The following is a 15,282-nucleotide window of genomic DNA, read 5'->3' on the forward strand; positions in this document are numbered from 1 at the left end:
ACTCGGTCAAGAAATCAGAACTTATACAGGAGACCTAAAACATACTGGCTAATTTCGCATTCCCTATGAGGTTTTTCATTTAGACTATCAAACAGAAAGAGAAAAGAAGCACCTGGGATATACTTAGGCTACATGGTTTGTTTTAGAAGTATTTTCATTTGAGTTGTATGAAATTGTATTCCGAAAAGCACCCATTTCATTTGTAATTGTATTCAAATACAATAACTTAAATGATGCATTTTAAATATGTAATCCTGTTACATGTATTCCGTTACTTCCCAGCACTGCACACAACCCCTTTCAAGGCTGAACGTTGGTGTCAGAATGCGCAGTTCAAGTATTTGTAGCAACTATTATGAAACTTTAAAATAATTGTTGATGTTCAGGATATAGAATCACAGATCTTTCTGTACATTCTCTACTGTTCCGTGGTCTGGATGGATGACCTTATGATTCTTCTCAGCAGGTGAAACCTGGCCAGCAACAGCTCACGGAAACGCTCCGTCATAAGAAAGTAGAACACAGGGTCGATGACAGTGTGCATGTAAGCCATTGGCCTTGTCACAATGTACAAGGCTTCAATTCGGACAATGGCACAGTCTGACAGCCCAGCCACGAGTCGCGACAGGATCCTCACATTCTTCATGACGTAGTAGGGCAGGTTTAGCAGCAGGAACATATACGCTGCCACCTGCACGATACGCAAGGGCCTCCTGAAAGACTTCACCCGTTGCGCAAACACCCTCAGCAACGAGGCAATCTTGTGCGTAGACACAAAGAGAGACACCAGGGGCAGGACGTACCCACAACATGTCAGACTCAGACTGTAGCCCAGGAACCCCCAGGTCTTCGACATACTCGCGAAGTCCGTGCACACCGTGTAGTTGTTGTCCGCCAGGCTCCTGACCGTGTAGTGGAGAAGGGGGCTAATCATGAGATGGACGGCGACCCAGGTGACCAGGCAGGCCGAGACAGCTCCACGGAGAGAGAGCAGTGTGTTGGTGCGCTGCGGATGGAGGAGCAGCAGGTAGCGGTCCAGGCTGACCAGAGCCATGAAGAGGATGCTGGCGTACATGTTGACGAAGAGGATGTAGCGGTTGAGAACACAGCTGACCGGCGATGTCTCCGTCATGTCGTTGGCGTACAGGTAGGAGAGGCGCGGCAGAGCGCACACACAGATGATGTCGGACACCGCCAGGTTGTACAGGTAGACGTTGGTACTCCTGAAGGTAGACGTTGGTACGCCATTCCTGCAGGCACAGCGGGTAACCCAGGACGACCACTAGGTTGCCCAGGAAACCCAAGGTAAACCCGAGGTAGTACTTCCTGAGGATGACGGTCAGTTCAGTGCAACTATCAGCCTAGAAGGCAAAAAACACAAAAGCCAGGATTTGAACTGTGTCAGCATAGAACAGGAGACTTCTTTCAGGCTACGTTTATACGGTGACGATGAAAAGAGAAGACGCAGAAGTGGCGTCTCGTCTTCATTTTTTTATTCGCGTTTAGACGAGCTTTCTCAGGGGGAAATCTTTGTTTATATGAAGACGCAAGAGTATGTGATATTCAATTGGATATGCATTCCAGACCGCTGGGTGGTGGTGTGATAGAACCCCGGTATGTCACGCGCAGACATTCTAATTTGACAGTTTAGCCAGAGAGGTAATCAAGGATCTTTGGTTTAGCCGTTTAGACGGAGACGCAAACCGGGTCGTCTTCAAAACTCTACACTCTGGAAGGAGTCTTCAGATTTTTGCGTCTTCAAGCCCCGATGGCGGGGTCGCCGTGTAAACGAAAGGCACTTATGATAAAATATTTTGTCGTCTTCCTTCGCAATCGTTCTCGTATAAACGGCCCCTCAGGCTTAGTGAATTATTGCATTGGAATGTAGATCTTACTGGAATGCATCTTATTTGTATTTCTCTTATTGCCTTATTTCACATATCTTGGTCTGTCTTGGTCTACTCTTGGTCACTAGAGGTCAATGGAGAAACAGGTGTCTCTGATTGGAAATCAGACAAGTGTCTCTGATTGCCAGCAAGTATCGCCCATAGACAGTAAGTTGTTTGCCCCCAGCAATATGGCGGCCGCATTCACATATGCCACCTAATAGAACTCGACGGACAATGCGTTATCTAGCTTTCTAATATCTATGGTTCAGTCTACCATGGGTTAATTCGGATAAACACGGTTTCAGAAATTACCTTCTTATTATGTTCAAGCCTTGAATATTATTTTTTATTTTATCTTTAAAATTTTGAGGCAGCCGTGGCCTACTGGTTAGCGCTTCAGACTTTTAACCTTAGGGTTGCCGGTTCGAACCCTGACCAGTAAGCACGGCTGAAGTGCCCTTGAGCAAGGCACCTAACCCCTCACTGCTCCCCGAGCGCCGCTGTTGATGCAGGCAGCTCACTGTGCCGGGATTAGTGTGTGCTTCACCTCACTGTGTGTTCACTGTGTGCTGAGTGTGTTTCACTAATTCACGGATTGGGATAAATGCAGAGACCAAATTTCCCTCACAGGATCAAAAGAGTATACAGTATATACGTAAGGGATAATGCCCGACGTGGTGTCCATTATCAGAAATAAATGGACGACACGGAGGCGTGAACCGCAGAGTCTATTTATTTCTGATAATGGACGCATCGAAGGGCATTATCCCGTTTATACCATGGTCACTTACGAAATAAATAAATATGAAATCAATTATTAATACTAAATGAGTTTTAGAGCTAAAATCGTTAGTTTTTTCAGCTGTTTATCACAACGCTGTGGAATGTTGAAGTCACGGCTGAGCAGACTAACTCAGGCGTTGTCAAGCAACGGAAAGTCTTTTTATAGATGTAGTATATCACTTTTTAAACGACACCCTTTTCAACCTAGACCATGGTATAATTATACTTATACTATATACTTATACTTATCTGTAAGTAGACCATGTGTGTTGGAGGAATATTTCTCACAAAATATCTTTGAGTTTCGTACTACTTATGTCTTTTGTGCATACTTTAGTTAGCTAAGCTATGCTAGCTCTCGTAGATATTCCAAGTCAGGTTTAAAATGCTAATTACTAGCGACCTCTGTTCTTTGAAGTTATGTGGTTTGCAGCATAGCTAATTGTGTTGTATTTCACGTGTAATGTTGATTTCTTAGATATGTTTTCTGCATTCTTTTACAGTTTTACAATGAGTGTCTGTACTTTGAGTGACTGAAAGTGAAGTATTGTTGGTAACTTCAGTAAAGACAAGAAAAGTCAAGCCTTCGATTTATTGGAAACTTCTGACCAACAGAGTTAGTTAGCTGTCTAGTTGTACCTGCTGGCAACACAGTACGAGGGCAGCATACACTTCCTTATTCCGCCACGCCCATTTTAGAAATATATTTTCTTCCGCCTTGTGCGCAAACTTCCAGTTGGCTAGTTCCAGCTAATTAGCTAGATAGATAGATAGATACTTTATTGATCCCCAAGGGGAAATTCAAGGGTCTCAGTAGCATACAGACATCACACACAACATGCACTTACAGCAGAAATGGTAAACATAAGTATAAGTATAAACATATAACTAAACTCCACTGTACAATAAAGACAGTAGCAGATAAAAAGATAAGAAAACTAGGTAACACTTTATTTTAATGTGTCGCTGTTACAGTGTACCTACCTAATTAGGTACAGTGGTACAACCTGTGTAACAACATGTACTATCAGGTACTATCATTGTACTTGCATTATGTATTTGTGGGTACCTACATATAGTTGTTACATTGCAATACTGAGTGCTTTTACAAAACTTTGCCAATTTGTCTAAATTTTCATCAGAGGCAAAGAGCTGACCTGAGACCTGCTGGATGGGGTAAATCTGGTCGCTGTGAGGTCTAGCAGGATAAGTATAACAGTATCACCAGCATCAGTAGCTAATAGAATGTCATTGCAAATTCTTAGAAGTGCAGTTTCAGGGTTTAAAACCGGACTGGAGCACTTCAGAGATGCCTTGTGTGTCTAAAAAAGATTGCAGCTGATGGAGGAAGTGGAAGAAATAAAAGCTTGACGAGTGTGACCATCACGCAGAGGCAGTGCTGTTAGTCCAAAATAGCTTTGACCGTGGTATATCTTGGTCTTGTTAATGACAACATTGCCCTATTGCCCAAAAATGTTTTTCAAAATACAAAAAAAGTTTCTGAGAAATCAACATTATTTACAGATATGTCAGCTGAGGCCATTTCCTAACTCTGTGGACTTTAGCTGTAACCATCTGATGTATAACTGTATTTCACACATAGGCTACTATGACACTGTAATAGGGTTTGATAGGTTTTCAACATCAGTATGGAAGGTTACGTGTACACAATAGTTCTATTTGATCACATTGCACACTGGATCTGTCAGCCAATTAGTCATGGTGCCTTAGAAGGTATTGGTTGTTTTGGCTGAAGTCCTGGATATGAGGTCCATGTCCTGGTACTGGTTGGTTTGGCCGAAGTCCTGGATATGAGGTCCCTGTTCTTGACATGTGTTGCAGTGAGGGAGTTCCGTCGTTCTGAAAACATAGAGGCTATTTCCAAGGGTCTCCAGCAGATGGTGCCAGAGATGTTTCATATTTTAATAAAGTCCCAGGGTCTGGTATTACCGCTGTGTCTCTTGGCTTTATGCACTCGACTGCATGCACCCCCTCAGAAACATATTGTGACGACTTGACTTGACTTGACTATTCAGTAAAGTTTATTTATATAGCGCATTTCATACACAGAGGTCATTCAATGTGCTTTACATAAACAAAACCAAACAATAATAACAAATAAAAGCATAGAAGGGCAACATAGTCAAATAGTAGTTAAAAGGTAAAGATCATAATAAAAAGAAAACATAAAACACAAGGTAAAATCATTTAAAAAAAATGATAGAGACAAGGTAGAATAATTATCAAGGCAGATTCAGAATTTGTAACTCGGCGAAAATTATAAAGCAAACATGATGTGAACCTGGCTGGACAGCTGAAGGCCAAAGTAAGCACACGCCTGTCTGTCTTTCTCTTTTATATGCAACCCCAAATCAGAAAAAAGTTGTGACGTTGTGTAAAATGCAAATACAAACAGAATGTGATAATATAGAAATCCCATATTAATCTGCAAAAAGGACTTAGATATCAAATGTGGAAAATGAAAATGTTGACTATTTCATGGAGATATATGTTCATTTTAAATTTGATGCAGCAACATGTTTCAGAATAAGGGACGGTTTACTACTGTGCAGCTTCACCTCTTCATTTACCAACATTCTGTAAATGTTTAGGAACTGAGGAGATCATTTGCTAGTGTTTTAAGAATGAAATGTTGTCTCATTCCTGCCCAATATAGGATTTCAGTTGCTCAACAGTCTGGGGTATTCTTAGTCATGTTTTTCATTCCATGATGCACCTAATTTGACAGGTCTGGATTGCAGACAGTCCATTTTAGCACCTGGACGACTCCTCTATGGAGAAATACTGTTTAAATATGTTCAGAATTAATTTTGGCATTGTTTTCCTGAAATATTCAATGGCATTATATGTGCATGCAATGATTTCCATACAGAAACAATGCAGTGCCATCTGAGGTACAAAGGACCACGGCCATCCTATATTACTTTTTCAGGTCTGTCCCTTTTTTGCAAAGATTCCTCTGGATTCTTTGAATATTTTAATGATATTATGTACTGTAGATGATGAACTCTCCAAATACTTCGCAATTTCATGTTGATAACCCTGTGTAAACCTTTACCTCTAAGACAGGGGTTCCCAAACTTTTCAACCCGCGACCCCTAAAATAACCGTGCCAGAGACTGGCGACCCCCACTATCCCTGGATGTAACTCAAAAAATAAAATAAAATCTGCGCACCGGCCATACGCACTAGGCTTATCCAAACACAGGCTTAACGACAACACAAAAGAACAGAGCAGCCTGTTATGATTTTACATATAGAAATTTACTATATGATAAAAGCAGAATACCTTAGTCAAAAAATAATATCCATGTAACATGAGTGCACATTATTGCTGTCGTGCAAACTTAACTTTGAAACATTACTTTAATTTTCATTTTAACAGAAGAATATCTCAGTCAGGGTAATATCCACAAACTGTTGTAAACATATGTACATTGTTGCTGCGCAAATTTACATTTTGGCAACTATGTTTCAGCGTTAATCTCATCTAATGAGATGGATGCGCGCTATGCGCGGAACACAGCAAGTCCATTCTTGGTTTAATTGTGGAGACGGCCACACGGAGATCATCCTCCACATTTAGACGCGATCTGTATTTGTTTTTAATATATGTCAGTGCAGGGAAAGTCTTTTCGCACAGGTATGTGGAGCCAAACGGCGTCAGTACGTCCATCGCGGCCTTGAATAGCTGTGGATATTCCCTCTCGACTGAAATCCAGAACTCAGCAAGCGTCTTGGAATTAAAATCTGTCTTTAAAGTGCGGTCAAGTGTCGGCTCTTTTATTTTTCCCAAATGTATTTGATTTATGGAAATCATTTCGCGACCCACACCTCTGCATCCCACGACCCCCCGGGGGGTCCTGACCCCCACTTTGGGAACCCATGCTCTAAGAGACTCTGCCTTTCTGGGAAGCTCTTTTTCATACCCGATCATGTTGCAAGCTACCCTAATTAGTTGTAAAATATTCCTCCTTTTGTTTTCTTTATCATTACACAACTTTTCCAGCATTTTCTTGGCCCCGTCCCAACTTTTTTGTTGCTGGTTTCAAATTCAAAATGAACATATATTTGAAATAGTCATATATGTCATTATCAATATTTTATAAATTGCCTGCATCCTTTTTGCAGCTAAATATCGAGTTTACAAGATTTGCAGATTATCACATTCTGTTTTTATTTGCATTTTACACAGCGTCCCAACTTTTTCTGATTTGGGGTTGTAAACATATATTGCGCTGTTTCTCCTCTGACTACTTCTGCTGCATAGAAGAAGCCTATAATCTGGTTGAGACAATTCAACACAACACACACACACAGAGGCCTGGACATTGGTGACCTCACAGCCGGTTCTGGCCAAGAGTGTGCGTGTGTGTGTGTGCGTGTGCGTGTGCGTGTGCGTGCGTGGGTGTGTGCGTGTGTGTGTGCGTGTGTGTGTGTGCGTGTGCGTGTGCGTGTGTGTGTGTGTGTGCGTGTGCGTGCGCGCGCGCGTGTGTGTGTGCGTGCGTGTGTGTGTGTGTGTGTGTGTGTGTGATTACTGGAAAGATCTCCTCCCTGCAGTAAAACCAGTGATGGGGTGCAGACAGAGAATAACAGCACCCAGGAGTGATTGCTGATGGATGATGGTAGATTATGCCCACAGGAACCTGAGTGCTGTGTGTGTGTGTGTGTGTGTGGGTGGGTGGTTGGTTGTGTGTGTGTGTGTGGGGGGGGGTGATTGTGTGTGTGTGTGTGTGTGGATGTGTGGGTGGGTGGTTGGTTGTGTGTGTGTGTGTGTGTGGGGGGGGGGGGGGGGGGGGGGATTGTGTGTGTGTGTGTGACAACTCAACTCAGGGCTTATCAGTCAGGGGGCTGCTTCCCTCTCCTCTTTTGCAGCAGCGATTTCTCTGCAGCTTTCTGATTGCCGAGCAGATCTGGACCTGGTGGATTGGTCTAGAGATTGATAGGAGAAGAACAAGCCTCCCTTGCCAGCAGAATAGTCTGTGTAAATGAACACACACACACACACACACGCAACATCCAAGGGTGTTGAACTCTAGTAATTGTTTTCTACCACTAGATGTGCTTATTGGGTTCTACCACTATATGTTCTCACTGGGTTCTACCATTAGATGTACTCATTGGGTTTTACCACTAGATGTACTTACAGGGTTTTACCACTAGATGTACTCACAGGGTTCTAGATGTGCTCACTGAGTTCTACCACTATATGTACTCACAAGGTTTTAGCACTACATTTACTCACTGGGTTTTAGCACTAGATGTGCTAATGGGCTTTTTGCGTCCGGGGCTGGTAACTGGTAAACTGATGTTTATCCAAGACTGTTGTGACCTGTTTGTGATGGATGGAGGATGTAGTAAGGCCTTTGCCTAATGTGGGGTTCCACTATAGCCTTTGCCTAATGTGGGGTTCCACTTTCTGCCTTTGTTTACAGTTTTTTTCAATCGCTAACAAGCGCTTACCCATACTTCAGATACTTTTTCTAAACTCTTAACACAGACTCACACCTACAAAACACAATTGGCCAAACGGATCATTTTCTTTTCAAAAACACATTTTATTAAATATATTACTAACACATATTTCTCTGCACACACTAACTTTACCAAAACACTGGAAATCTGACTCAAAATGAAATTATTCTGTCAAAGAATAACAGTTGTAGGTACATGCAGTCAATCAAAGTACACAAGGGTTTCAAAATACTGGCTATTGTTGACATTACAAAAACTGCATAGACTTTTATGTTTCAGTTTTACAGGTATTTGCATGCAATAATTACACTACATTTCTTGGTTGGGAACTGTACTGTACATTTTATGTTCACATTCAAAAGCATTCCAATAAAAAGCAAATCAGTTTATTTTTGCTCTTCTCCCTGGCCCTGCTCTTCTCACTGGCCCTGCTCTTCTCTACTGTTTACTACAGGAGGTACAGTAGAAATACTGTTTACAGTATGATAGAACAGAAAAAGTTTTACAGTATTGCTTACAGTGAACAAAATATCCATGACACACACAGGAGCATTCTGAACAAAAAAACAGAATACCACTATTCTTACACCTCTACCTTGCTCTTCTCCCTGCACCTCTCCCTGGCCCTGCTCTTCTCCCTGCTCCTGCTCCTCTCCCTGCTCCTGCTCTTCTCCCTGCTCTTCTCACTGCTCCTGCTCTTCTCCCTGCTCCTGCTCTTCTCACTGCTCCTGCTCCTCTCCCTGCTCCTGCTCTTCTCCCTGCTCTTCTCCCTGCTCTTCTCCCTGCTCCTCTCACTGCTCCTGCTCTTCTCCCTGCTCTTCTCCCTGCTCCTCTCACTGCTCCTGCTCCTCTCACTGGCCCTGCTCTTCTCCCTGCTCTTCTCACTGCTCCTGCTCCTCTCACTGCTCCTGCTCTTCTCACTGCTCCTGCTCTTCTCACTGCTCCTGCTCTTCTCACTGGCCCTGCTCTTCTCCCTGCTCTTCTCCCTGCTCCTCTCACTGCTCCTGCTCTTCTCCCTGCTCTTCTCCCTGCTCCTCTCACTGCTCCTGCTCTTCTCACTGCTCCTGCTCTTCTCACTGCTCCTCTCACTGCTCCTGCTCTTCTCACTGGCCCTGCTCTTCTCCCTGCTCCTGCTCTTCTCCCTGCTCTTCTCCCTGCTCTTCTCACTGCTCCTGCTCTTCTCCCTGCTCTTCTCACTGCTCTTCTCCCTGCTCCTGCTCTTCTCCCTGCTCCTGCTCCTCTCACTGCTCCTGCTCCTCTCACTGCTCCTGCTCTTCTCACTGCTCCTGCTCTTCTCACTGCTCCTGCTCTTCTCCCTGCTCTTCTCCCTGCTCCTCTCACTGCTCCTGCTCTTCTCCCTGCTCTTCTCCCTGCTCTTCTCACTGGCCCTGCTCTTCTCCCTGCTCTTCTCCCTGCTCTTCTCACTGGCCCTGCTCTTCTCCCTGCTCTTCTCACTGCTCTTCTCCCTGCTCTTCTCACTGCTCTTCTCCCTGCTCCTGCTCTTCTCCCTGCTCCTCTCACTGCTCCTGCACCTCTCACTGCTCCTCTCACTGCTCCTGCTCCTCTCACTGCTCCTGCTCTACTCCCTGCTCCTGCTCTTCTCCCTGGCCCTGCTCTTCTCACTGGCCCTGCTCTTCTCACTGCTCCTGCACCTCTCACTGCATCTCTCACTGGGCCTGCTCTTCTCCCTGCTCTTCTCACTGCTCCTGCTCTTCTCCCTAGCCCTGCTCCTCTCACTGCATCTCTCACTGCTCCTGCTCTTCTCCCTGCTCCTGCACCTCTCACTGCATCTCTCACTGCTCCTGCTCTTCTCCCTGGCCCTGCTCCTCTCACTGCTCCTGCTCCTCTCACTGCTCCTGCTCTTCTCCCTGGGCCCCTTGCTCTTACTCTTCCTCGTCCAGACATTACAGTGTTTGTCTTTTTCTGTTTCTGTTTCTAAAAACATCACTCCTCAAAGTCCTCCTTTTACTGTATAAGTGTCAATGTAATAGAAAAAAATAACCCCTGCCACTGAGTCTAAGCCAGACTGGAATCAGCTGTGGTTGGCACAATTTACCCAACATAAATCAATTGTGTGTCAATTATTCTATTGTCAATTATAATTGTTTGTTTGTATTATCAGCTGAGATATATTGTTTTTGAACTGATATCATTGCAGAAGCAGAGGTTTTTATACTGTATCTAAGGTTTGGAATATTGTTTTTGCTATTGTGGGATGTTGTGTGTTAACATTCGTAAATACTGCAAAAACAATCCATCATTTTGTTGGGAGGTATAGCTTGTCTGTTAAGAAAATGTAAGCATTGAGGAAATGTGTTCACACGTCTAAATCAAACGCGTCTAAATCAAACATTGCGAGTGACACAAAAAATTATCTAAACGGGCAAAAAAAAAGAAAAATACACTAAAGTCACCGAAAATCTACGGCACAAGAACAAAGGGCGATCACGACAAGCTGATGCGCACCAACAGCGCGCAGTGCGACCACCACGGAAAAAGATTTTCACAAAGGGAAAATCGGACTTATTTAGAAAGGCTAACAAATTAGGCCACAAATATGGTTCAAAACCCGGCTAAGCGAGCCCCCATTTATATGTTACGAGCCCATCAAATGATTTGAAATGGTGCAACATAACATACAAAGGCCATAGAGAAGCGGTGACGGTGCACAACAACTAAATTTAATGAATGATAGTGGTTTGGCATAAACGGAGCCTGGTGGTACTAAAGCAACCAAAACAGAACAGAAAGGAAACCCTGACCACACATATCTGCGGGGAATTATGGATCTTGCCTGACTCCCGACCAGAAACAAAAGCAGGAGTGTAAACGCAACAAAGTAGCGCAGCACTGTTCATGAATGCATATGTGTGTGTGTGTGTATGAATGCATATGTGTGTGTGTGTGTGTGTGTGTGTATGAATGCATATGTGTGTGTGTGTGTGTGTTTAGGGGCACACTAGGTGTCCTCTATGCCATAGTGTGTGTGTGTGTGTTTGTGTGTGTGTGTGTGTGTGTGTTTAGGGGGGCACTAGGTGTCCTCTATGCCATAGTGTGTGTGTGTGTGTGTGTGTGTGTTTAAGGGGACACTAGGTGTCCTCTATGCCATAGTGTGTGTGTGTGTGTGTTTAGGGGGACACTAGGTGTCCTCTATGCCATAGTGTGTGTGTGTGTGTGTGTGTGTTTAGGGGGACACTAGGTGTCCTCTATGCCATAGTGTGTGTGTGTGTTTAGGGGGACACTAGGTGTCCTCTATGCCATAGTGTGTGTGTGTTTAGGGGGACATGCAATAGTGTGTGTGTGTTTAGGGGGACATGCCATAGCCTTGATGTGAGCTCCACTCAGCAGGCTCCTGTGCTCTCTGCTGTCCTACTTCCTCTCCTGACACACTTACACACCGCAACACTACTCTACTGCTCCCCTGCCATTATACTGTGTATGTGTGTGCGTTACAGTGTGTGTGCGTGTGTGTATGTGTGTGCGTGTGCGTGTGTGTGTGTGTGTATGTGTGTGCGTGTGTAAGTGTGTGCGTTACAGTGTGTGTGCGTGTGTGTATGTGTGTGCGTGTGTGTGTGTGTGCGTATGTGTGTGTGTGTGTGTGTGCGTTACAGTGTGTGTGCGTGTGTGTGTGTGTATGTGTGTGTGTGTGTGTGTGTGTGTGTGTATGTGTGTGCGTGCGTGTGTGTGCGTGTGTGTGTGTGTGTGTGTGTATGTGTGTGCGTGCGTGTGTGTGTGTGTGTGAGAGAGAGAGAGCTTGTGGCCTCTGCACTGCTGCCCCAGTCGCTCCCTCAACACTAGTGCCAGGCAGAATGCTCTAGAAAACCTGATCTATAATTCAGCTGTGCGTGTGTGTGTGTGTGTGTGTATAGTTTGCACATGTGTGTTTCTGTGTGTGTGTGTGTGTGTGTGTAAAGTGTGGTGTGTGTGTCCTAAGGGAGAAAGAACAGGAGGCTGTGGAATAGTATGCAGGTGTGTGCCCTCTATATGTATATAGGCATGTACGTGAATGTACACGTGTGAGTGTGTGTGGGTGTGTGTGTACGTGCATGTGCATGTGTGTATGTGTATGTGTTTGTAGTGTAGTGTCCATGCTTTGTGTGGATATATATAATCTAGTCTTCTGTGCAGCAACAATCCCTTTGAGCACCATAAGTATGCGTATATGATTTGAGCACCATAAGTATGCGTATATGATTAGAGTTTCTCAGAGGACAGGGGGACTGTAAGTAGGACAGTGCTGAAGAGTGGACGCAAGGCATATATATATATATATATTATGTATATATATATATATATATATATATATATAGAGAGAGAGAGAGAGAGAGAGAGAGAGAGAGAGAAAGAGTGTAATTGTGTGTGTGTGTGTGTGTGTGTGTGTGTGTGTGTGTGTGTACGTGCATGTGCGTGTGTGTATGTGTATGTGTATGTGTAATTCACTGTTAGCTGGCCTGCCTGCTTATTTAGTAAGATTGTTACTACTGATCCAGAATGCTGCAGCACGTCTGGTCTTCAATCAGCCAAAGAGGACACATGTAACTCCTCTCCTAGTTACTCTCCATTGGCTCCCTGTAGTGACCAGAATAACATGTAAATCTCTCACCTTGGCCTAGAGGGCGCTCACTGGATCTGCTTCCTGCTATCTCAATTCTCTGATCCAGCTGTACATCCCCAACCGCCGACTGCAGTCTTCTGATGAGCGTCTGTTGTGTCGACCGGCCATAAACGCTAGGTCAAATTCAAGACTCTTTTCCTAAGTGGTTTCTTTTTGCTGGAATGAGTTGCCCAGTGCTCTCCATTCCTGTGATAGTTTTGGATCTTTCAAGACTCTAAAAGGGTCTAAAGACATATAATTTCAGCACTTAATCTTAAATTTATCAGTTAATGTTTGTATACTATAATATTTCTTTATTTTCATTAGGCTTCTAATCATATATATTGCATAGACATTATTATTTATTATTGCTATTTTCCTTAATGTAGTCTTACCAACATTTTAAAATGGTTCACTGTTAATTTGAACTATTGTAGTGTTTTTATTTGTAAGTCGCTTTGGACAAAAGTGTCTGCTGAATCCCATGAGCATAAGCATAAGCATAAATGGAAGGACCTGTAGAATGATGTGGACCGTGTAGACCCGTCACTCTTCCCAAAGTCTTTGGGATTCTGTTTCTGTTCAAACCAACACCATCAACCAGATGTGTGCTCACCTGCCGGCCACACACACATACACACACACACACACACACAAGCTGATCTGCCGGCCTGCAGGTGACCTCTGGAAAAATCGGCCATTATGAGGACGGCAACACTCTGCTGTCTGCTTCAGATTTAACATGCTTATGAACTGCATAAATCACTGCATGAAGGAGGGGTGAGAGACTGAGCAGGATGGGAAATAGAACACACACACACACACACACACACATCAAAACACACACTTACACACACATACGCACACACGCACACACACACACACACAAACCCAAAAGACAGTAAATCAGGGCCTGTGCTGTAAGAGGTCTCCTCTGAGCCTTCCTCCCCCACATCAGCAGCCGCAGCAGGAGGTGCTGAAGGAGGTGGGGGAAGAGATGGAGCAGGAGGTGCTGAAGGAGGTGGGGGAGGAGAAGATGGAGGAGGAGGTGCTGAAGGAGGTGGGGGAGGTGGAGATGGAGCAGGAGGTGCTGAATGAGGTGGGGGAGGTGGAGATGGAGCAGGAGGTGCTGAAGGAGGTGGGTTGAGCTTGAGAAAATTGTTTTGAGATGCATTCAGTGAGGGAGCGTGGTGGGGGGTCAGAGGGAGAGGGAGTGGTAAGATAGAGTTGGATGTCATCTGCATAGCAGTGGAAGTTGAGACCGTGGCTGCGAATAATCTGACCAAGAGGGAGGATGTATATGAGAAAGAGGAGGGGCCCAAGTACAGAACCCTGGGGGACACCACGAGTGACAGGGGACTTGGGGGACTGATGTGGACCAAGTGTTACAAACTGCTTTCTGTTGGTGAGGTATGACTGAAACCAATTGAGGGCTGTGTCAGAAACACCAATAGCAGACAGACGGGAGTTTAGAACATTGTGGTTGATGGTATCGAAAGCAGTACTAAGGTCAAGGAGAATAAGAATGTTAAGTGATCCAGAGTCAGCAGACAGGAGGAGGTCGTTAACTATGCGTAGAAGGGCAGTCTCTGTACTGTGACATGAGCGGAAGCCAGATTGAAAGGGCTCATACAGGTCTTGGTGGTTAAGAAAGGTGTGTAGTTGTGAGGCCACCACTCTTTCCAGTAGCTTGGCCATTAAGGGGAGGTTGGAGATAGGGCGGTAGTTTAAATGCATCAATAAGAGGAACTTTCAAATACAACTCGCTATTCAGAGCACCAGTTTTGCGTCTTTGTACTATATTAAAAGCAACCTTAACTTTCGTTGGCCTTTCAAATGTCTTACTTTCACTTTCCTACTTGCTCTATTTGACCAATCTTCCATAGCCTACGTGCACTAGTCGTTTGAGTACAATTACTGCTCTTCATTATATCTCTGCTTGTTGACATCTTATCATGTATGGTATTATTTCATGATCGCTAAACTTTTGATTCCTTTTAATGTTGTCATCAGTTAACTTCATTCCACTGCGCTTGTGATTGAAGTATGCCATTCAGTTGTGAACATTCGCTAATTGCGGTAGTAGAGGGAAGAGAAAGGCTGCTTACCCGATGAACTGCAGGTTTGAAAAATACCACGTAAATCGAAGAATCACAGCGTGCGGCTTGGCCATGGCGCTGCTAACGCTACGTTCACAAACGTACTGTACGTACAACTGGCCCTGTGTGTGTTATTGTTCATGAAATCTGGATCTCATTGGTGGACATCCATCTTCCCCTCTCCCTGGAGCTGTGAAATTTGGCTCTGTGATTGTTACTTTGCCATAACACTCTCACACAAACGCAACAGCTATTCACAAGCTGATCTGTCTCCTAACTCTGCGCATCTGAAAGGGACCATGCTAAGCACAGATGCTTCTCATTTGCCACTTGGAGAGCCTGCTACAGCCACAGAGCTGTTTAATGGCACATCCACAACACCCCCTTTTCAGCCACCGCTGACATTTCAGTATTTCACCCA

At 44.4% G+C, this 15,282-nt stretch overlaps 1 pseudogene; it reads right to left on the reverse strand.

Moving 5' to 3' along the window:
- Positions 1-418: 418 nt before the first annotated feature.
- LOC121683496 lies at positions 419-6,620 on the reverse strand (annotated as a pseudogene).
- Between the last annotated feature and the right edge of the window lie 8,662 nt (positions 6,621-15,282).

Source organism: Alosa sapidissima, chromosome 15 (assembly GCF_018492685.1).
Source record: "Alosa sapidissima isolate fAloSap1 chromosome 15, fAloSap1.pri, whole genome shotgun sequence".
In the NCBI taxonomy this organism is placed as follows: domain Eukaryota; kingdom Metazoa; phylum Chordata; class Actinopteri; order Clupeiformes; family Clupeidae; genus Alosa; species Alosa sapidissima.